Here is a 22,043-nt window from a genome sequence, read left to right on the forward strand (position 1 = left end):
ATAATCTGCTTGTTGAGAGTAACCTAAAAGAGTTATCATTTTTCTACCTCAAAAACAGATAAAAAGAACCAAAAGTCGATACACATAACTAAACATCAAATACAGCTAAACCACAATTTAAGCAAGTAATTCCAAAATTGAGAAACAAAAATCAATACATCACGAAAATCAATACACATCCAACTAATCAGATTAAGTAAGAAATTCGAAAATTGAAAACAAGCTCAAAAAATTAACAAAGTTTTCAACTAAAAGAACAAACCTGTGAAAAGAAGAACTATAGTTTTCAAGATCTGCTTCTGAACGTGTAAGGTATATATCGCTTCTCTTATTCAATTGTGTTGATTCTTCGATTTCTGGATGGAAATTCGAATATGGGAACAACCCACCTATCCCAATCCTAATTGGAAACCCCCAACACTTCTCAATCTCCTTCGTTCATCACCTAATTGTACGGTTGCAACCTCACTAACCTTTTCTAATTTTTCGGTCGAATCTTAACAAAATCTTCCAATTTTTTTTTTACCATTTTCCTCCTCTGTCTTGGCCAAGAAATTTCTTTTAAGTAATAGCCATAGTATCCGTGGACATCCGATGGTGATCTACTGCAGCGAGAAGAAACAAAGAAGTGGATTGTGAACTCTGCTACAGCCGGTGGTCCAGCAGAACTAGGTTTGCTTCTTTGTTAACTCCGCAATAGTGGTCCTACTGGTAGCCTTAAGAAGAAAAACTCGTCTTCTTTCAAAAATTTTTAAGTGGCTGCCCTCAGGACTATCTATGGACGCGAATAATTCAGTGACAGTTAGCATAAAATTATGTTAGGATAATATCAACTATATGGTGACACATGAACACTGTTACATAACATATGTATACAGTAACAGTTATTGTAAAACTGTTATAGTATACAACTAAGATGACGGGTCAAAACTGTTACAGTATAATACAGGTTTATGTAACAGTTCTTCTACGAAACTGTTACCGTTATTCAACAGCTAAATATTTAGTAACAGGTATTCTTGGAACTGTCACCTTAAAAAAGCATGAACTGTTACCAAAAGCCATATTTCTACTAGTGTCTCTTGATCCTGTGACAAAAATTTTGTATATATTTTTATTTTCTAAAAAAAATTATCCTTCACAAGTCCGAGAGTTTGAACCAAATTACTACAACCACGAAAAATCTTTAATCATTTTGGCGCCGCCGACGCGGATTTGTGCTTAGGTAGAATTTTTTTTTAGGTTTATTATTTTTTTTTTAGAATTGTTTGTTCCTTTTTATGTTTCTTTTTGTCTTTATGTTGCAGGTTCAAAGTGAAAACTAAGGACTTGGAGAGGAAAAAGCTTAAAGCGAAAAGCGAAAAGAGAAGAAAAAAAAGGACAGTTTTAGGATTTAATTTTTAATTTTTTTAGAGTGTGTGAGGAAAACTGTAATTTTTTTTTTTTTTTATTTATTTTGGACTTTGGACTTTAAACAATTGGACTTTATTTTTTTTAAAACCCTACGGAAGGGTTATAAATTATAAAAAAAAAATTATATAAACTGTGTGCAGGGAAGGACGACGATTACTATATCGTCTCGGCCCCTCGGGTTCGCACACGTCATAGGAGTCGTGGCCCGAGTCGACGACAACGGTTCATCGCCCGTCTGGTACGGGAGGTAAGTCCAATCGAAACACCCGCGAATCTCCTGCAAGCGGGTTACTGTCTTCCTTAAGGTGATAATTGTTTGAGGACGAACCAGACTGTCTTTATTAACCTAGTAAAGGGAAAGGCCTGGCCTAAACAAGATAAGGGTTCGGATTTCATCACCGTTCCCTTCTTGCCCGCCTTAGGAAAACGAAACCTAACGCGAACCCAAGCTTTAAAATATGGAATAAAACGAGACCGATAGGGTAACGAGCTTAATAGGAAACTCGTTCGAAAAATATTGGTTGCTCTTTAAGCACACTCCAAAGTTCATGATGATTTCTGTGAGTTGAATGCGTGACTGTGCCGCCTTGTGATAGCGGTGAGGCCTTGGGTATCAAAGCTCCACTGAGCTTCCCTCGCCTCAATTCAACTTACTTTGACTCGGATTGATTCCAGAGGGGTTTGCTCAAATTGCAACGAATTCCCTTTCGAAAGATAGAAGCTGGTCTAGAAACAATCTAAGTGGAGCCATCATGCTTTTTGTTTGCTAAAAATCTTTAGGTTTTCTTTGGTGGAGTCGAGTCGGCCTTGTTTGTGATTGTATAGAATCCCTCTGTAGTTTATATTTCGTCGGTGATGAATCCTTTTGAGGAGACGCCACCTGCGATGACGTTGCGAGAATATATGTCTAAAAATTCTCGTTATCAAGAGACGTCTTCGGAAATGACTCTTGGTGAATATATGCGTGGGCAGCGATATATGGATACTCCAACTTTTATTGAGGAATCACCTCTAACGATCTATGAGAAATATTACAAACATAGACCATGTAGTTGGGAACAAAGCTTGAGAATTCGTGAATATCAAAAATTATATTGTGATGATGATGAGGAGGAGGATGGTGATGATGATTATAATGATATTTCTAGTTCAAATCAAAATAATTTTAATAATTATTTACCTATTCAAAAGGACGAGGATTTGACTAGAAATACCCCCGTTTTAGACGATGATTACGAAACCGATGATGGTTTAGAGGAACCAGTTTATCTTGAGAGTACTGTTTTAGAGTCTAGAGACTTAGAAACCATAGTCTTGGAAGAAGAAGATAGACCCGTAGAGATGAGTAAAGATGCACTACCTGATAATAAAGAATCAATTGACCATTTTCAAGAATCTAATGATCCAGAAATTAGGGAGATTGTAACTAGTATATCTAGAGACACTGAAAACTCTAAGTATGGGGGTGATTATCACCTTCCTAGTTCCTTACCTTTAACTCTCAGAAAGTCCCTTCACTTAGGACTTGATATCTCTGCCTCGACAATTTTACAAGATTACCTTCATACTCGTTTTCCCGAACCTAATGTTGTCCAGAAAGAAGCTCAGTTGTTAGAAACCCATCCTATGGTTGATGTGGTTGACCCAGGCTATGATACCAAGATTGACTTTGTTTTCCCACCAAAAAAATTTCAACCAATTGTGGGAACTTTTGATTTTAAGATGTGTCGGTTATTAAGTTTTGAGACTAAACCTAATCACTTTAGGATATTAGGGTCGACACATTTTCTTAAGAATGACCACCACTCTCACTGTGGTCAATTATGGAAGTCATATCTGATTGACTTAGAGGATCCGCAATTATTTAGGTTATTACTTTGTGATTCCAAGTTCTTATTTGAGTTTTTCCAGACTCTAGGACCTAATAATTTGGATCCAATCTATGAAGAAACGCATCCAAGAAAAATATTTTATTTAGACCCTTTCATAGAACCTGAACCTGAACCACAATTAGATATAAATATCTTAATCAGGAAACTAGGTAAGGGCACGCTAGTCTTGTTCATTTTCTTGGTTCACTGCAATTTCCTGTTGTCATCTCTTTTTGGTTTTAAAGACCCACAGTTATTCCGGCTACTGTTATACGGTTCGAGTTGACTAAACCTTTCCTACGTCTGGCTGAAGACTTTAAACTTAGCACTTCTTGGGAGGTAACCCAATCTCATGCAACACGGTAATATCTTTCCTTAACTCTTTCGCTTCAAATGGTAACAGTTTCTCCTTGTTCATGCTTTTAGTTTCATTTTTAGAACATTGAGGACAATGTTAGATTTAAGTTTGGGGGTATGGGAGAAACTTTTTAGTTGCAATAAATAAACTCTAGAGCCTAGAAATTTACGCCTATTAAGGATAACATTAACCAATCTAAGTGGATGGAAACATTTTTGTTTTAGGAGTTGAGGAACCAATCTGACTAGATGGAAACATCTATAGAGTCTATTCATAAAAGCACAGAGCTCAGGTGTTAGAATTAACATGATAGTTTCGCCATATCTCGTCGAGTCCTTTTCACTTTCTATTTAGTTTTCTTTTATTTCAAGTGATTTGGTGGGGCACACGATTCAAGTTGTTACCTTTGCTAGGGTGAAATAGAGTGACTGAGTTACCTTTTCAAAAAAAAAAAAAAAAAAAATTTATTAGACCGGACCAGTTAGACCAATCGGAATAAGTATTAACACTTGGACAGCAATATGCGTGTGTTCTCCCTGTTTCCGTCGCCTAAGCAAGCGTGGAATGCAGGACCCGTGGGAACGATCGTGTAATCTGCTGACAAGAAGCATGCGCTTGGATCAAAAAGATCTATTCATGCCGTTAAGTTAAGAAAAAAATAAAAAAAAATGGTTATTGTTATGTGTAGTCAACTGCGGGTTCCCTTGTATTTGCCAGTTTTTTGATCTAGATTTAAGTTATTGACCACTGGTTCCCTTGTATATGCCAGTGTGTTAATATTAGTCAGACCGGTATCTCAGTTATTTAGGTTAGGTTCACCTTGGAAGAGGCCTTCAGACAGATATGGGAAACACCGTTCACTTTTCAACCGTCTACATTTTTCTTTTTCCATCTTCTTAATATTTTCATGTGATTAGTCTGACTCCGAGTATGATGTCCATCGTGAAACTATCTTAGTAGAGCTCTGTCACTTATATGAATTTTAGTATGCTTGAGTGCAAACTCGTATACAACAATTGGAATTTCGCGTCAGGGTACTTCCTCCTGTAATTAATAAGTATGCCAACCAAGGAGGTTCTTTAGTACTTTCCAAGATTTTTCGTAGATAGCTAGGGTCTGGAGTATTGGTTTTTGTGGGTACACCTCTGATAAACCCACCCGAGATTAACTCGGTCACTTTTCAAGAATAAATTTTGCTCGAGGACTAGCAAATAATAAGTTTGGGGGTATTTGATAGACGCATTTATGTGTCTAATATTTCTCATTTGTATATACTGTTAATGCCCATTTTTGTACTTATTATGGTATTTTATTTATTTATAGGTGTTTTTGGAAAAATAAGGTTTTGCGGCGAAATTGGTTAAAAATGCGGCGTTTGGAGCTCCGTCGACGGTGTACCGGAAGTACCCCAGAAGTGCACCGGAAGTACCCCAGAAATGTCCCGGAGGAACCCAGAAAAATTACTATTTCCACCCCTAATTTGGATAAGGGGCACCCCAGTTGCTTAAGGGACTCCACTGTTGGATAGGGGGAGGTCGCCTTCTTCACGTTCAAAAAAAAATGGCGGGAAAATTAGTATTCCATGCACAGTTCGCTGGAGAAATTTCAGCTCGAGTGATTTGGGTAGTTTTAGGGAAACTAAAGGGCTGGAATTGTTTGGGCTTGCTATTGGGACTTATAGAACGCTAACAAGGGTAATTGGAGCGACCAGAATTGGCTGCATAAGTTGAGAGAGAGGGAAACAGAGACGCAGAGATATCGGATTCTGTTGGAGAAGATTTGCGCAATTAGAGAAGATATTCTCCTAGGATTTGAATATATCCAAGTCAGGAAAGTTTTGACAGAGATTAATAAGCCGCGTACAAGAAAAGGGAAGATTTTCATAAAACAGAAAAAAAATATTTGAAAAGATACGAAGTGCTGTGGAGATTAAATGAGATATTTCGTGAAGATTTGGAGGATCTGTTACGTATAAAAGGGTTCTATTCGAGTCTTAGTGGGGGATGAAGAGTTTTGGGGAGGTTTGGAGGCGAGCAGAGAGGCGCAGGACGAGTTGCAGAGAAGTTACCTGCTGCTGCTGCTGCTGCCATTAACACGCCTGAAGAACACGAAGAACACACTTACCAGAACCGTCGTTGTCCAGCAGTCTTAAAACAGCAGCGACAACGACAGTGGAAGCCAAGTCTCGTTGTTTCTGTTACAGCAGTGGTAAAGTATCATTGTTCTCTGGACGCCTTATGTGGGCCGCAGATTCACTGTTTTAGTTCTTCTTTATCTTTTAATCAACTTTTTGAGCTATAAAAATGTATTTTGAGAACATGATTAATATGAGTAGCTAAACCCCAACATTGGGATGAAGGAGGAAGCCGTTCTTTACGCATATGATAATTATATTAATTCGTTTTTGACTACTTGCACTTTTTATTGATCGATTTATTATTTTTCTTAATTGATTGTGATATCGTATGATGATGTATGCTTGGTCGTAGTGCTTTTGATGCGTTATGCTAGTGATATACAATAAATATTCTAAAAATCTACCTTGACAAGAATGAGAGTCCTTATGATTTGAGCTATAATTGTTTCGAATAAATATATGAATTGTGTGAATGATTAATGGTGGAATCCTGAGTCCTAGTGTCTCTTGATCCTGTGACAAAATTTTTGTATATATTTTTATTTTCTAAAAAAATTATCCTTTACAAGTCCGAGAGTTTGAACCTCATTACTACAACCACGAAAAATCTTTAATCACAACCCTAATGGGGTACAACTCATTTTACTTCGCCAAGTTCTTTCGGGAGTGCTTTATACTTCGCCAGGCCATTTTCCATAAAGTTTTCCCCTTCTTTCGCTATATTCACATGGGTTTGTCGGGACACATGTCTCTTTTCTTGCTCCCCAATATATCTACTTCGCAGGTTATCTTTTTTGCCAAGTTATTGTACTTCGCCCTTTCTATTTCGTCGTTGATAACTTGTTGGGTACTCTAATTTGGTATTTCGTATATTGGATTCTTCGTGCAAGTCTCTTCGCATCCCCTTTGTACATCGCGGGACCGATTGTCAACGAGGTAATTCTGACATTCGAATTGACAAGTCCCTGACTGGGATCTTTAAGTGAGATTTCCTAGTCATGCTTCTTCCTTTTGTGTTCGACACGTGGCGAGTCTATTTCATGTACCCACATTTTGCCTTTTCTTATTCCATTCTAGCCATACTAGAATGGAATAAGAACCACTTTGGATTCCTTAGACGCCACGTTCTCCACTTTCCTGCTTCCACGTGATCACGTTCTCTGGGTAACCGTCTGTTGCCAGTTAGTATACCTCGAACGTGTCGTCAACCCACTAAGACGGTCACCTTTTCTGTGCCATTTATATCCCACTTGACTTAGGTCTGGGGTTTCTTTTCCTATTACCTTACACTGCGTTATCTGGTTTTTGCGCTTTCTTCTTCTTCTGCCATTGTTACTATCCTTCTCAATCTTTTACTCTTCTTTCGTTATCATGGCTCCCAAGAAGGTTTCCGCGACTACCTCACTCAAATCTCTTAAGGAATTCCAAGCATATTTTCAAAAGATGGGTTTAACCCTAATTCCTGCCGTCGATTCTTCTGTGAGTTCACTCGTTACTGCTACTCATGACATGGAACTGAACTACATGTGGATTCAGTCGGATATTTGGACGTCCGACAAGATGATCGTCACTCTGGGCCAATTGAGGGATGGATTATCTTTCCCTCTTTACGATCCTTCTAACCCATCTTTCTCGAGATTCTGGGTAAGCTGCAACGTGGAGTTTTCCAACTCTCCGGTAGCGTAATTCGCATCTCCAGCGAGTTTAGGATTCGCTCAGGTAATGGTACTTCGCAAGTCCCATCAACAACTGAAGAGTTTGATTCTCGTGAATTCAATGTGGACTCTTTCGTGGCCAACTACTCAGCTAAATTCACCAGCATGAGAGAGTACCAGGAGTGGGGCATTGATTTTTTTCGAAATGCTGTTGTGGCTCCGACCAAAGCTCTTATGTTAGACGTGGATTCCCAACTTCGCCTCTCTTGTGATGATGATTGAGCGATTTTTTCTCTGGTGGTTGGTGGCCCTTTTGTTTGGGGTTTTGACGAAAAGGGGGCTCCTCGTCAAGGCCCTCTTCCTAAACATTGCTATCTCGCTAGTTGCGATCCCTAGAGATTTCGATGGTATGTGCCAGCCGAGGTATGGTTTTATTCCTTATGATTTATCTCGTTTCGGTTCCCAACTCATTCTTATGTTCCCCTTTTCTTTCAGTTTGTGATACCTGTCGCTGGTCTTCTCAAGACGTCCAAGGGAAAGGTTGTGACTTCCGAGTCTTTAACTCCAAAATAAGTATCTACCTCGCCAATTATTTTCTTCGCGTGATATTTTTAAATTCTAACCTTCTATTCTTCACAGGATGATGCTCTCCTTGCAAAGCATCCTGTTCATGAGTCAACTAAGGGGAGAAAAAGGCGTGATCCTCCTGTTCCACCTCCTCATTCTTCTCAGGTATCTTTACTTCGCCATTATTGTCATTTCGCGTATTCCATCCTTTTATCCATTTTTCATGACGAACTTGTTATCTCGCAGACTGGTGTCCCTTCTTCTGGCAGGTCCAAAAGGCAACGAAAGGTCTTGGATCTGGCTGCTTTGACCGCGGTCCCAAGTTCTGTCGTACTCACAAGTCTCTCTACCCCTCCCAAGCTTCAACCTTCTCAGCCTCGCACAACTCCTTCTTCCAAAGTAGCTGATCCTCCTGTTCATCCCAAGGTTGAGCATCTGTCCACATAGGATCATTTTGTCGTCGAGAAGAAGAACCAGGCGGCTCCGTCGGTTCTGTCTAATCCTTTCTATGATCCGGACATGAAGTTTCTTCAAGAGGTTTACGACAAAGCTCGTGAAGATCCAGCCATGAGATCTCCTGCCTTAGAATCTCTTGTGACCTTTAGTGATGATGACTTCCTCTTTCAAGAATCGCCTGTAATGCTAAATGCCCCCATGAACTTGTCTCTCTGTTTGAGGGTGAAAACGATTTCTGCTGATCTTTGTAATTTCGGGTGTGGGGGTGAGAAACGAATTTAAACCCTAAACAATGTACTGTAAGGGAGTACTTTAGATTCGAGAGATCAATCTGTACAAATCCGGCCTAAACTAAGAAATGGCCGTTCCGGACTTGCTTCGGTCACAAAGTGAAGGAGAAGGGTTGGTTTTGGGGAGGGAAGCGAAGAAAGTGTTGAGACCAGAATAGTTGATTCTGGAAGAGTAGTTGTTTTCTACGACTTGTATCAGAAAGTGGGAAGCTAACAGATGAAAAGCTAGCAAATGTTTTCTGAGTGTTGTATGCTCCTGACCTGAACCTGTTGTTCGGTGGAAATAGGTAATGCCTATTTATACAAGTCGAAGTGAAACGTACTCTGGTCTTATTAAGAAATGGAAAAATGGTGAGTAAATGGGAGGAGGTGGTAACCGGTAACGCCTGGAATTGATGTTCCATAAAAGAAAGCGTTTCACCATTACTCCCTATATTTACTAACCGCCTCATCCTTATGATACTTTCTTATAACGGGCGTAGTGTACGCCGCACGCTGTAAAACCGCCAAACCAATACCCAATGATCATCCTCCAGTTTGTGACATGCGTTGGTGTCTCGAGTGTTTTCATGGAAAACATGTAGCATGTTGTTGTCGTCTGGCAAGTCGAGCTTGGGAGACTTGCCGGCTTGGTGACCTTCGACGGTCGAGATTTTGCATCTTAGGAGGAAAGGTATCCGTTGATTATTGCAACCTTTCGTTTGGTAGCCAGTGGAATGAAAGCATGCTCGGTATGGCTTTAATATAGCCTGGTTTAGGCGCGACCAAAAGTTAGGGTTTTGGCTTTGTTTAGGCGCGACCAAACTAGGGCCAAAAGTTTGCATGCGTTAGCTGGTAACCTTGGACGGCTAAGATCTATATCTTAGATGAAAAGGTGTTCGCTGATCGTTGCAAGCCTTTGTTTTGGCATCCGCATAGGGAAGGCCGATATGGCGTGGCGCAGCAAGGTGGTTGGCATGCCATTGGCACATGTGGCATAACATGCCTTGGCACGGTTTTGCGTGGTCAAAACTAGGGTTTTGGGCCAAAGGTTACCATGCTTTGTTTGGCGACCTTGGACGACTAGGATTTGCATATAGGATTGAAGGGTGGTCGTTGATCGTCGCACAACTTCGTTTTGGTAGCCGCATAGGGAAGGCCGGCATGGTATGGCGCGACAAGGTGGTTGGCATGCCATTGGCACATGTGGCCTGACATGCCTTGGCGCGGTTTAGCGTGGCCAAAACTAGGGTTTTGGGCCAAAGGTTACCATGCGTTGTCTGGCGACTTTGGACGGCTAGGATTTGCATCTAGGATTGAAGGGTGGCCGTTGATCGTCGCACGCCTTCGTTTTAGTCGCCGCATAAGGAAGGCCGACATGGTATGAGCGGTAAGGTGGTTGGAATGCCATTGGCACATGTGGCATGGCATGCCTTGCCGCGGTTTGGCGTGGCCAAAACTAGGGTTTTGGGCCAAAGGTTACCATGCATTGTCTGGAGACCTTGGACGACTAGGATTTGCATCTAGGATTGAAGGGTGGCCGTTGATCGTCGCACGCCTTCGTTTTGGTAGCCGCATAGGGAAGGACGACATGGTAGGGCCAAGGAAAATGGTACGGACGGCTTGGCATAGTGGGGCCAAGGCAGAATGGCGCGAACGGCTTGGCATAGTCGGGCCAAGGCAGAATGGTGCGGACGACTTGGCATAGTGGGGACAAGGCAGAATGGTGCGGACGGCTTGGCATAGTGGGGCCAACGCAGAATGGTACGGACGGCTTGACATAGTGGGGCCAAGGGTTTGGACGGCTTGGCATTGTAGGGCCAAGGCAAGGTGCGGTTGGCTTGGCATGGTGGGGCTGAGGGTTTGGCATGCCATTGGCGTATGGTGCGGCCAGCATGGCTAGGGACAAGGGTTTGGCATGCCATTGGCGCATGGTGCGGCCAGCATGGATAGGGCCAAGGCAAGGTGCGGTTGGCTTGGCATGGTGGGGCCAAGGGTTTTGCATGCCATTGGCGCATGGCTAGGGCCAAGGGTTTGGAATGCCATTGGCGCATGGTGCGTACAGCATGGCTAGGGCCAAGGGTTTGGCATGCATTGGTGCATGGTGCGTCCAGCATGGCTAGGGCCAAGGCAAGGTGCGGTTGGCTTGGCATGGTGGGGCCAAAGGTTTGGTTTGCCATTGGCACATGGTGCGGCCAACATGGCTAGGGTCAAGGGTTTGGCATGCCATTGACGCATGGTGTGGACAACATGGCTAGGGCCAAGGGTTTGGCATGCCATTGGCGTATGGTGCGGCCAGCATGGATGACATACCTTGGCGCGGTAAACGTGGCTGACAAGGTTTGCCGTTGGCACAGTGGTGCGGCTGGCATGGTTGGTATGCCTTGGCGTGAAGATGTGGATGGCATGGTTTGTCATTGTCACAGTGGTGCGGCTGGCATGGTTGGCATGCCTTGGCGCGAAGATGTGGCTGACATGGTTTGCATTCGGCACAGTGGTGCGGCTGGCATGCCTTGGCGCGAAGATGTGGCTGGCATGGTTTGCCATTGGCATAGTGGTGCGGCTGGCATGGTTGGCATGCCTTGGCGCGAAGATGTGGCTGGCATGGTTTGCCATTGGCACAGTGGTGCGGCTGGCATGGTTGGCATGCCTTGGCGCAATAGCATGAGAATTACGGTTTGGCATGGATGATGTTAGTCAATGTTAATGGTTTTGCCATGGAACATGACCCATGTAAAAAAAAAGGTACCCCGGTAATTCTTACGTAGGCATGCTGATTGATTCAGTAAGTATGCTAATGGTCATAGTGATGTCATGTCTGATGTACAATTTTACGGTTTTAACCTTAAGCTAAAAACCACCATCATCATTGAGTCCCCTGCTTAGCTCGGAACATGAGCATTGTTGCGAGGTAAGCATAAGATGGTGAGGGCAAGGACAAAAATCGAAAAGACAATTCGTGCAAAGATGGTCAGGAAGGTCCAACTAACCTTTTTCGAGAGGTAAGGAGAGTCCATGACCCTCGTGTTTGGTGGCCTTGCGTAGATTCTATTCGTGGTGTAGACCGTGAAGTGGTGAGATGAAGATCGCCGGCTTAGTCTGGCTATGCATCACCTTGGCTGGGTTAGGGAACATCATGACACTGGCTTGGTGAGTTGTTGGTGTTGGCGCGGCAACTCATAGCGCCGCACGGTGGTGCAAGGAATGATGCGGTTTGGTGAGGCAAAGCATGCGCGGACGGCTTGACATGGTGGGGCCAAGGCATGGCACGGTTTGACGAGGCAAAGCATGCGCGGTTTAGCGTGGTGGGGCCAAGGCAATGGCGTGGGAGCTCTTGGCATGGTGATTTGTATTCGCGGGCCCGGTTGCCTCTTTTTCTTACTTGACTCAAATAGGAAATCCTTTCCTTATTCAAGACCCCGCAAGTGTTATGCCCGTAGAAAGGGGGCGTTATTCCTTCTCCTCACGTTACCTTGTCGGTCTTGTTTCTTCCAAGTCTCGGTGCTGGCGGCAGAGAGTAACAGTGCGAGCAAGCGTGTCATAAACATGTACTTCTACGTTTTCTCACCAAACCCTAATTTACCTCGCTAGTAAAAAATAGTTTTATTAGAATCTGATATCACGCCTCAATCCTCGGCTAGTGGGAGGCTTTACTTTTCGGGACTTCATCGCTCTGCTGGTTATAAGAGATGATCTTGAATCTTTCATTTGCACACGTCGTTCTGAAATCGTGTATATCCTCTATCCTTTCTCTGGTTTTGTAGCGCATAATGGGATCTTCCAATGACATACATGTCTCCAATTTTTTGGGGAGAAACTTTGGAGCCGACCAAAACCAGACTTCTTCTCATGGGGAGGCATTGAATAGAATTGAATCTCTGTTTCGTGAAGTCGGCGAAATCATTCGAGACATACCTTTGGAGGAAGAACGGGAAGGCGGCGAAGCATCCCAGTGCATTGGGAGGATTTGGTACAGCAAAACCTCTTCACGGTCCACTGTTAGGGAGGGACAGTTCACTTCTCAGTTGAAATGGCGGAAAACCGAGCTTGTGAAGATTTTAGGGGAAAATCAACGTAGCTCCCATGTCCAGGACGGTGTCATAACCCTTGATTCTGATAAATCGAGAAATTCTCTTTGAAAGGTTGTTGAGAAGACTTCTCAGGAAGATGATGATGTCGCGGTTGATGAATCTGAAACATCCTTTGGAGAAGACGGCGAAACTGTTGCCGGTGGCATTGGAGAAGGTGGCATACGCTGGGTTGGTTACCGAGGCATATGTTGGTAAAAAGACGGATGATGTTGCTGCTGAGACGGCTTCTGGGTGGGATGTTAAGGCTGCTATTGTTGATGGGGCTTCCGGATGGAACCTTTGCTGTTCGAAAGATTGTTGGGGAAAGTGTTTGAAAAATCTCTGACCGAGGCATTGTCAATTCACACATTAGATTTCTATAACTAGCTGCTTCTTCTTCATTGTTTCTATTCTTCGTTTAGTTGTCCTGACGCTTTGCAGACTTTTTTTTTTTTTTGCATTCGCGGCGACTAGTTGCGGTTTCTGTCTATGAATAAAAACTTCTCATTTTTGAAAGACCTAATCCTTCCCTTAGAATGGTTGGTGTTTCTGGTTGTGATTGGATGGTTAATGGCTTCTCAATGATTTGGGATTTGTTTGGTATATTTATTTTTTGGGATTTGGAAAACTCATTCGGAAAGAAATGTATGCCTTTTGAATATAAACGAAACCCTAAAGAAGAATACAAACGGTACATTCATTTTGGGGAAATACAAATATCAAGCGGAAGGAGAAATTGCTGAAGAAAATACTAAAGGGAGAGTGTTGGAAGAGGGTGGTATATCGTTTTAGGGATTGAAAAGCTTGAGCCATCGTGAGTCAATTATCACGACTCCCAGCTTGTCTGCGTTGATGAGATTGCAATAACCTCCCAAAAGGACGTCTTCCACCAGATATGGCTCGTCTTCTTTTTCCTTGGGTGAATCGGTTCGAGCAACTATTTTCACCGTCATCTTCCCGACTTGAAACGAGTTCACCTTGACTACCATATCTCTGATTTGAAACGGGTTCGGGTGTTGTGCAACCGTTTGAATCTTGGTTTCGTCAGTTTCGATGGCAACTTCCAAATTCTTTGCAAAGCGTTTGAATGGCGCGGCGCCCCACTCACATCTCTTGACAGTGTCCGTGCCGGTAATCGTTCTGAGTACCCATGACAGAATAGGGGGAAAAATGACTGGTTGTAAAAAAGATCGTTCGGCCAAACTTACTTGTGTTTGGAATCTATGAGTTAGCGCCAACAGGTCATCTCCAGGTGTCCGGGTTCCATCGGTAACTCGTCGATGTGGCAGCAAGTGGGACGGTTTATTGGATATTATTTCGGGCGTTGACATCGTTAGAGGGGATGTTCCTAATTTCGCCTTGTTGTCGAGTACCCACAAGTGCCCCAATATCATGTCGTAAACCAGTTCTTTGACAATGTGGAATTTTCTACGCGTTATAGTGTCTCCCACCTCGATCTCGAGGTTAATGTAGTCGTACGCATTCAAGGCTTCCCCTCCCGGGTTCTTAATCACGGATGGGGAATGGGTAGCCTCTTTTTTGTAAATCCCGCAGCTTTCAGAGTCTTGAAGGTAACAATGTTGAAGTAAGATGTCGTGTCGATTAGCGTTTTGTCGAATTCAATACCTCTTAAATAGGATCGCTGAGAGAGCGTGGGCTCTTGGTGTGGCTTCCGTGGAGGGAAAAAGCCGTTTGCCCGATATGACACGATTGAGAGACGTGAAGATATCTTGGCACTGCACCTTGGAAAGGTAGAGAATTTCGCATACGTGTTGCATCATGGATCGCACAGTCTCGTGTACGGAGTCCCCAGAGATTCCACAATTCCTCACCGGAAGTGGGTCTCGATGTACTCCCTTGTTTCCTAGTTGAAGTTCCCCTGCTTCTATCTTTTCTTTGAAGATATGCTTCAGTATGTTGCAATCACTGGTTGGGTGGTGAAAAAATATGTGGTAGTGGCAGTATTTGGGGTTTGCCATCTCGACCTCAGTCGGTTTGCGTCTGGGAGATGGTAGTCTGATAACATCATCTTGAATCCATGCTTCTAAGAGATCGATCACCTCCTCAATGGGAAACGGGAAATCCAGGGTATTTTTTTCATCTTCGTGATGACGCATGGGAGCATTAGCGGCGGCCTTCCGTGGCGGAGTTTCTCGTCGTGATGGTGCTTCGCGTTTAGGCTGATGGTCTGCAGCTGGAGCCTTCTTTTTTCCTCCCTCATTTACTACACTCACAGAGGAGGGACCAGCGTTGTACTGCTTGTTGATGAGACGTATATTCCCGCGAGTTCCACGTACATCTTCGGCTCTGGTTGGTCTAGCTCTTTCTAATAATGTTGGTGATGTGGTTGCTGATCGCCTGGAAGCTTCATGGAGCTCAGAGAATGTCTGGAAACACAGGTTCTCTAGCAAGGAGCGGTAAATGGGAGCCATACCGTTGATGCATGAATTCACCAGCTGTTTCTCGGTCACGTTTGGGTCATGACAGTCTAGTGCTTGAACCTTGAATCTTTTAACGAAATCATTTGGATGTTCGTTGTCCCGTTTGTACATCTTTCCTATCATTGTGATCACTGTAACAAAACTGGACATACCAGGGATCGGTGTTGGGACATACATCCACAAGAAAATAACTTCAATTTGGTTTGTAAACTCAAGAAAGCGATATATGGGATAAAGCAATCACTCCATGCATGGTATGCGAAGTTGAGTTCTGTTCTCATAAAATATGGGCTTAAAAGGAGTTCAGCAGATTCGTCTTTGTTTATAAAAAGAGGTAATTCTGGAATTACAATAGTTTTAGTTTATGTGGATGATCTTGTGATTACAGGAGATAATCAACAAGAAATTCTAAGTCTCAAGGCCATGCTACATTCTAAGTTTGATATCAAAGATTCGGGGGTACTAAAATATTTTCTGGGATTAGAAGTTGCTTATTCTAAGAAGGGGACATTTCTTAATCTAAGAAAATACGTATTGGACTTGTTACGCGAAACAGGGAAAATGGGAATAAAACCCCGTGATACTCCTGTAGAGAGCGGTAACAAGCTTGATAATGATGACGAGTTGCTAAAAGATGTTGGATTATTCCAAAGGTTAGTAGGCAAGTTAATTTATCTTACCATTACTAGGTCGGAAATAACATATGCGGTTAGCTTAGTCAGTTGTTATATGCATTCTCCTCGCATTAAACATATGAACGATGTTACTAGAATCTTGGAATACTTAAAGGGGTCACCTGGTAGAGGAGTTTTGATGAGTAAAAATGGACATAATTCTATTGCTGGTCATTGTATTACAGCATATTCAGATGCTGATTGGGCGGGTTGTCCAGTTGATCGGAAATCAACTACTGGATATTGCATATTCGTTGGAGATAATTTGATTACATGGAAAAGTAAAAAACAAAATGTTGTATCTCGTTCCAGTGCAGAAGCAGCATACAGGGCTATGGCGTCAACTACTTATGAAATTATTTGGATTCGAGCTTTACTAAGTGATTTGGATTTTCGTTCGTCAGAACCAACAAAAAAATTTTGTGATAACCAAGCTGCTATGCATATTGCGTCAAACCCAGTATTCCATGAGCGGACGAAGCATATTGAAGTGGATTGTGATTTTGTTAGAGAGAAGATGCTGGCCAAGATAATTTGCACACAATTTGTGCGTAGTCATCAACAACTTGCAGACATTTTTACGAAAGGCTTACCAGCTGCATCATTTCATGAGATATTGTCCAAGTTGGGCTCAATCGACATCTTCACACCAACTTGAGGGGGAGTGTTGATTGGAGAAGAAATATCTTAATTGATTCTAGTTCCATATATGTATAGGTACTGGTTAATACATACGGTAAGAATATATCACAACTATCTTTAGCATTTATTCCTAAAGATACTTTTATTGTAACTCTTATATAAGGATCTCTGTAACCTTCATTGATATTGTAATAAGAACGAATCCCTTTCTTCTCCCGTGGATGTAGGCTGCAGCCGAACCACGTAAATCTCTTGTTTCATATTTATTCTTCAAGTTTGCCTCAGACTTGTTATAAACCTCACTGAAAAAGCTTGCAAAGCGGTGTATAAGTTAAAACTCTATTAGCCCAATCACCGTAGCTCCAGTCAAAATGAATGTACGCTCGGTCCATCCCCAATATGTAAAGGTTCATGCCATCAATTCTTTCATTTTGATCATTACCGCTACTATATATTGTATATATAATTTCCAGAACAAGTATGCTGAGACAATCGAAATGCAACTGAAATTTTCGTGATAATATGCGACATAATCCAAGGCGAGCTATTCCTTTTCTCCTTTTTCATATAAAGCTAAAAACACCCCGGCAATTAACAATGAAGAAGAATAAGTAGAAAAAAAGAAAAATGATCGGAAAGGCGAAAAATTACATTAACAAACTCATATAGGGAGATTCATCTTGAAATTCCTTTTTGGACCTGAAATTCTTTTCAGGAGAGCACCACACAAAACAAGTTAAAAATCATCGGATCAGGAGATGGAATATTTTCTACCACCACGGTCTCCGGTACCGGTATTAGCATTAGCAATCATGTTTAGTTTTTGAGAGGAGATCCAGTTTCTGGTTCTTGCTCTTTGTGAAGAAATCTCACCTTTCTCCTCACATAAACTAGGGTACAATTGCAAAGGGCAAAAAAGAATAAACGGGGGTTTGTAAAGCCCAAGCAAAGGGGTATATTTGTATCTGGCACAAGAAAGATGTTTATAAAATAACTGGCATCAAAATACAATTGCTTTTTAAAATTGAATACACCATGCTTTCAAAAGAGTCTATTAACAAATATATAAGCAAACATTTGATTTGGTTTCAAGGGCCGGCGATTGATTGCTTACCAATAATTCTCAGAAGTTTCCTATGTTTGTACTAAGATCTGTACTTGAGCTAAATGATGGAGCAAAATAGTGTTTTCATAAATACTTCTCAAAAAATTTCACATGCATGCATGTACTTAAATATGTACACGAGTAATTAATTGATATCATGCCTAACTGTTAATTGATGTCATAATTGAATATGAACATGCTAAGCTCTCTCTAGGATTGAATTAAAAAGCTTATCAATTCAACTTCAAGGCAATACACTTTCATCATACTCATAATAGATTAAAAAAGACAAAATGGTTAACTTTTTCATGCACTTGTGCCTGCTGCAGTTTTCTTAGTGTCGTTTATCTTTTCCCTCTCTATACGTATCTTTCTTAAGAAAACTAGTAACGGCATCAATTACTGGCTTTTCCTCGGATCCCTTCCAATCGGCTACCTGAATGGATTACTGAAGTGTTTCATTCACTTGGTAGAGGTTCTTTCTTCTTTGGTGGACCTATTTTCCCAAAACTCAAATACTTTGTTACCTGTCACCCCCAAAACATTGAATATATGCTTAAAACCGATTTCAACAATTTTCCTAAGAGATCTTTACTATTTAGTCCAGAAAACCCGATCCGGATTACTGGCTGGTCCAGCGGGATATAACAATTAATGGCTAGTCCAATAAAATTTAAAAACATGTTATTTTACCTATATGCCCTGGAGCACGTGATGTGTACAGTTTCCGTCCGTTTTCTTTTCATTTTTTTCCAGTTGCATTCTCTATCTCTTCTGCAACCTAACTCTCAATTGAAAAACGCAAACTGTTTCGTCTTTCTTCACATTCAGAAAAATGCTCCCGTCTCTCTTCTGCAACCTAACTCAATTAATCACCATTATCAGAAAAAGATCGAAAAATCACCATTATCAGAAACATAAACTGCTTCTTCTTTCAGTATCTGACCTAATTTTCATTAATTTCAATTGAAGAAGAAATGGGTACAAGTAGAAAAATTAAGAGGACGATTACAGAAGAAATTACTGAAGTATCTCCATCACCAGTGAAAAGAAGAAATAAATCTGACGATGATTCAGCAACAGAAGCGTCCCCTGCTTCTAAATCTCCTACACTATTGAAAAGAAGAAGCAAATCTGTCGATGATTCAGCAACAGAAACCTCCCCTACTGCTAAATCTCGTACACCAGTGAAAAGAAGAAGGAAGTCTACCAATGATTCACCAACAGGAACCTCCCCTACTGCTAAATCTCCAACAACAAGAAGTATGAGTAAGGTTCCTCAGGAAAAAGGTAAATCAAATCAAAAACAAAGCCAAATATGTACTTCATATTGACATGCAATATTCCCAAAACCTAAAATATGTATTGTTACATATTGAAATGTAGTGTTGTTTAACTAGTACATACTAAAATTTAGTATGTCAATTTATATGTGTACTACATATCAATATGTTGTCTGCAATTTGTACTTCATTTTGACAAGTTATATGTTGTACCATACTGATATGTAATGTGTACAAAACTTTTTGATATGTAGTCTGCAATTTGTACTTCATTTTGACAAGTTATATGAGTAAGGTTCCTCAGGAAAAAAGTAAATCAAATCAAAAACAAAGCCTAATATGTACTTCATATTGACATGCAATATTCCCAAAACCTAAAATATGTACTGTTACATATTGAAATGTATTGTTGTTTAACTAATACATACTAAAATTTAGTATGTCAATTTATATGTGTACTACATATCAATATGTTGTCTGCAATTTGTACTTCATTTTTACAAGTTATATGTTGTACCATACTGATATGTAATGTGTACAAAACTTTTGGTTTACAAAAACAGCAAAAACCAAGGGAAAGAAAGCAGATGATGCTCCTGAAGCAAAAAGAAAAAGAAAAACAGCAGCGGCAACTACTAAAGCAAAAGGAAAAAAAGTGACAAAGGCTGATACTCCTTCACCACCAGCAAAGGGGAACAAAATAAAACAAAATAATGCATAATGTCTTATGCAGCTAAAACAAAATAATGCATAATGTCTTATGCATCTAAAAAAAACTGATGCATAACCAGAAAAGTGAGAAAAGTAATGCATAAGACATTATGCAGCTAAATCAAAATAATGCATAATGTCTTATGCATCTAAAAAAAACTGATGCATAACCAGAAAAGTGAAAAAAAGTAATGCATAAGACATTATGCAGCTAAAACAAAAATAATGCATAATGTATTATGCATCTAAAAAAAACTGATGCATAACCAGAAAAGTGAAAAAAAAATAATGCATAAGACATTATGCAGCTAAAACAAAATAATGCATAATGTCTTATGCACTAAACAAAATGATGCAGAAGACATTATGCACGTGCATAAAAATCCATAAATCAGAAAAGTGAAAAAAGTAATGCATAAGACAATATGCAGCTAAAACAAAATAATGCATAATGTTTTATGCATCTAAAAAAACTGATGCATAACCAGAAAAAGTGAGAAAAGAAATGCATCAGACATTATGCAACAAAAAAAAATTAATGCATAATGTCTTATGCATCTAAAAAAAACTGATGCATAACCAGAAAAGTGAGAAAAGTAATGCATAAGACATTATGCAGCTAAAACAAAATAATGCATAATGTATTATGCATCTAAAAAAAACTGATGCATAACCAGAAAAGTGAAAAAAAAGTAATGCATAAGACATTATGCAGCTAAAACAAAATAATGCATAATGTCTTATGCACTAAACAAAATGATGCAGAAGACATTATGCACGTGCATAAAAATCCATAAATCAGAAAAGTGAAAAAAGTAATGCATAAGAAAATATGCAGCTAAAACAAAATAATGCATAATGTCTTATGCATCTAAAAAAACTGATGCATAACCAGAAAAAGTGAGAAAAGTAATGCATAAGACATTATGCAGCTAAAACAAAATAATGCATAATGTCTTATGCATCTAAAAAAAACTGATGCATAACCAGAAAAGTGAAAAAAGTAATGCATAAGACATTATGCAGCTAAAACGAAATAATGCATAATGTCTTATGCATCTAAACAAAACTGATGCATAACCAGAAAAATGAAAAAAGTAATGCATAAGACATTATGCAGCTAAAACAAAAATAATGCATAATGTTTTATGCAGAAATAATAATGGCATAATGTCTTATGCACTAAACAAAATGAGGCAGAAGACATTATGCACGTGCATAAAAATCCATAAATCAGAAAAGTGAAAAAAGTAATGCATAAGACAATATGCGGCTAAAACAAAATAATGCATAATGTCTTATGCATCTAAAAAAAAACTGATGCATAACCAGAAAAGTGAGAAAAGTAATGCATAAGACATTATGCAGCTAAAACAAAATAATGCATAATGTCTTATGCATCTAAAAAAAAACTGATGCATAACCAGAAAAGTGAAAAAAAGTAATGCATAAGACATTATGCAGCTAAAACAAAAATAATGCATAATGTATTATGCATCTAAAAAAAACTGATGCATAACCAGAAAAGTGAAAAAAAAGTAATGCATAAGACATTATGCAGCTAAAACAAAATAATGCATAATGTCTTATGCACTAAACAAAATGATGCAGAAGACATTATGCACGTGCATAAAAATCCATAAATCAGAAAAGTGAAAAAAGTAATGCATAAGACAATATGAAGCTAAAACAAAATAATGCAAATGTCTTATGCATCTAAAAAAACTGATGCATAACCAGAAAAAGTGAGAAAAATAATGCATAAGACATTATGCAGCAAAAAAAAAATTAATGCATAATTTCTTATGCATCTTAAAAAAACTGATGCATAACTAGAAAAGTGAGAAAAGTAATGCATAAGACATTATGCAGCTAAAACAAAATAATGCATAATGTCTTATGCATCTAAAAAAAACTGACGCATAACCAGAAAAGTGAAAAAAAGTAATGCATAAGATATTATGCAGCTAAAACAAAAATAATGCATAATGTATTATGCATCTAAAAAAAACTGATGCATAACCAGAAAAGTGAAAAAAAAGTAATGCATAAGACATTATGCAGCTAAAACAAAATAATGCATAATGTCTTATGCACTAAACAAAATGATGCAGAAGACATTATGCACGTGCATAAAAATCCATAAATCAGAAAAGTGAAAAAAAGTAATGCATAAGACATTATGCAGCTAAAACAAAAATAATGCATAATGTATTATGCATCTAAAAAAAACTGATGCATAACCAGAAAAGTGAAAAAAAAGTAATGCATAAGACATTATGCAGCTAAAACAAAATAATGCATAATGTCTTATGCACTAAACAAAATGATGCAGAAGACATTATGCACGTGCATAAAAATCCATAAATCAGAAAAGTGAAAAAAGTAATG

The sequence above is a fragment of the Papaver somniferum genome, unplaced genomic scaffold, assembly GCF_003573695.1.
Source record: "Papaver somniferum cultivar HN1 unplaced genomic scaffold, ASM357369v1 unplaced-scaffold_150, whole genome shotgun sequence".
Lineage (NCBI taxonomy): Eukaryota > Viridiplantae > Streptophyta > Magnoliopsida > Ranunculales > Papaveraceae > Papaver > Papaver somniferum.